The sequence below is a fragment of the Sinocyclocheilus anshuiensis genome, unplaced genomic scaffold, assembly GCF_001515605.1.
Source record: "Sinocyclocheilus anshuiensis isolate Anshui unplaced genomic scaffold, SAMN03320099.WGS_v1.1 scaffold2733, whole genome shotgun sequence".
NCBI lineage: Eukaryota > Metazoa > Chordata > Actinopteri > Cypriniformes > Cyprinidae > Sinocyclocheilus > Sinocyclocheilus anshuiensis.
In genome coordinates this window covers 67,568-70,475 of record NW_015552733.1, presented here as the reverse complement: position 1 = coordinate 70,475, position 2,908 = coordinate 67,568, and the positions used below count along the sequence as shown (strand labels likewise).

Here is a 2,908-nt window from a genome sequence, read left to right as displayed (position 1 = left end):
TTGAAGTGGCAAAAAAAAAAAAAAAAAAACTACCACTCAGGTCCATAAAGGACAAAAATGTCCGTGTCAAAAAACTGTCATAAAAATATTATAAATTAAAAACAAATTATACTTTTACTGACTTCGATTTTTTTTACCAGCATCAGTTCTATTTCATTTTCAGAATTTTAACCTTTTAAATGCCAGTTTCTTTACACAATGCCACTGTTATTTTTTACAATAATAATAATAATTATTATTAATTTCCATATACTAAATGCTAAGCAGATTTTTTTTTTCTTTGATTATTACAGTCTTGGATATGTCAATGATTAGCAGTAACAATGATTTTGATACATTATTATTTTTTGTGCAATGTTAGATTTAAATACAAACTACCACTCAGGTCCTTGAAGGACAAAAATGTCTGTGTCAGAACATTGTTTTTATTACTCTTATTACCCTTACTACTAAAGTTTTTACTTTTTAGTAGAATATTATCTTATATTGCTCTAGAAATAAAACAAAAATACAAGATCACTTTGAACAAGAACAAGATTTATTGTTCAGAACTCAAGAACACTCAGAACAGAAATAGTAGGTATATGCACAAGTGAGCGAGACGGAATTCACTCACAGCAGGAGCTGCAGTATGTGAATGTGTGGTCTTTGCAGATATGCTTGCCACACTTTTTGGAGGTGGAGGCAACCTTTTTCTTTTTGTCAGTGCAGAACTTGCAGAACTTCCTCTTTTTGGTGTTTGGGTCTCCCTGCTGTTGATCCTCCACCATGGTGGAGACAGATGGTTGGTGGGGAATGCGCTGTCTCTGTGACATATGTGGCATTACCAGCATTTTCCCCAGTTCCTCCAAAAACAGCCTCCGTCTGAATGTTTTGCCCTGGTTCCAGGAGGGGTCCACCGCTGACCCCAGTACAAACGAGTTGTAGGTAGAGACATCCACAAGGTTATAGAAGAGAACCACTGGCCACCAACATGTTCTTCTCCTACAGCTACAGGTGCCAACAACCTGCGAGAAAAAAATGAAATAAAATAAACAAAATATTCTTCTCCTCGTCATTCACAAAAATATAACATTGTGTATATAAACTTAAGAAATACTGATTTATAAAAGTACTATGCAGTAAAAATAAAAATAAACTATTCTCAGCATTCACAAAAATATAACATTGTGTATATAAACTTAAGAAATACTGATTTATAAAAGTACTATGCAGTAAAAATAAAAATAAACTATTCTCATCATTCACAAAAATATAACATTGTTTATATAAATGTTAGAAATACTGAATAATAAAAGCACTATGCAGATAAATGTGTGTAACTGATGCGTAATGGCACATACCTTGTCCAGGTTGTCGACACCTCCTTTGCAGCGGCTGTAGTCTGTGATGATCACTGGCTTCTTTTTCTCTGTGTCACTCACAGCCGGCTCTCGGTGCTTGGTACTAAGGAGCAGCACATTCTTCCCACGTTTGGGTACATAAGACACCGCTGTGTGTGTCTTAGTGAAAGCAAAGAGGGAGGACAGGAGTGCTCTTTGACTTGTCTGCAGCTGCTGTGGGGGAAGCTCTGGCTTGTTCTTGCGAATTGTACCGACTTGGGCCATCTTCCTCTTTAGAAGCTCCTCAGCCAGTGCATAGGAGGTGAAAAAATTGTCGCAGGTCACTGTGTTCCCCTGGAGACCCTCAATTATGTCCAGAATGACCGTTTTCCTTGGTTCACCTCTGCAGGACTTCCAGGAGACTTTCCCGTGTAGATTTGTATTTTCCATGCATAGGATGTTGTGACGTTACAGGTGACCCAAATCTTTATGCCATACTTGGATGGTCATGTACTGGTGAAATCCACATTGGCTTTTGAAAGGGACGAGCTGCTCATCTACACAGACATCCTGGCCTGGGTTGAACAGCAGAAGAAGGCGATGCATCTACTTCTCCCAGATAGTCCAAAATGCAGCCAGCTTGTCGCGCCTGTAACGTGCAGGTCGTGTCAGCCTGTCATCGAGACCTCAGGGTGGAGCTTAGGAGCTTGAATTTATGGTGGGACATGGTGGCTTGGAAAATGGCCTGTCCGCGTTCCACATCCCACAGGCTGCTTGATGATTCATTTCTGGACCTGTATACGCTGGCCAGAATCAGCAGCCCGATATATGCCTGGATGTCAGTGGAATCGAAATCAGTCCGGTCTTTCACAGAACGCCTCCTTTGTAAATTGGTATTTTCCAGAAGAAGCTGAATGATGTCTTCAGTGATGAAGAGGCCGAAGCAGGACTGGATAGTTGTGATGCGGGCAGTGGCGTAGCGTGTGGGACCCGGGCTCATACCCTTGGCAGGACAGTAGCGCAGTGTCTCAGTGTTGAGTGGAAGACCAAAGAATCTACCCATTTTTTGAATTCCACTGAGGATGTGCTATCTCCTCTGTTTGCTCACTCTCAGTTCTGTCATCAGAGGAACAAGAGCTATCGGAGGGGTCAGACTCCAGCGCAAACTCGACTTCATCCTCTGAACTCAACTCTTCATCCTCAGTTTCATATGCACCCGGGTCCTCACTGTCAGTGGGTTGCAACTAGCTCCAGACCTTCCTCTGTTGTGAAACGTCTCTTCATCTTGCAAGCTATGAAATGACCAGGCCCTCAAGCATCACATATTTATAGATTTGGCTGTGAGAACACCTGTGTCAACTCAGACTTTGTCTAAAATCTACCAGACTAAACAATCAGCATTTTCTTGTGAAAACAAAAACAAGGTGTTCAGGGGCTTCTGAACTTCTACATCAAAACCAAGCTCACCTTTTTATCTCTGTACAAAAACAATAACAAATGAAAAAGTGCAATCAAGGAATAAGATGTGTTTGAATAAAAAAAAATCTTCAAAGCTCAGTAACCTTCTTTGACCTTATTCATAGTTT

At 40.5% G+C, this 2,908-nt stretch overlaps 1 pseudogene; it reads right to left on the bottom strand.

Annotated features, from left to right (window-relative positions):
- Nucleotides 1-608: 608 nt before the first annotated feature.
- LOC107667840 (piggyBac transposable element-derived protein 3-like) lies at nucleotides 609-2,385 on the bottom strand (annotated as a pseudogene).
- Nucleotides 2,386-2,908: the final 523 nt, after the last annotated feature.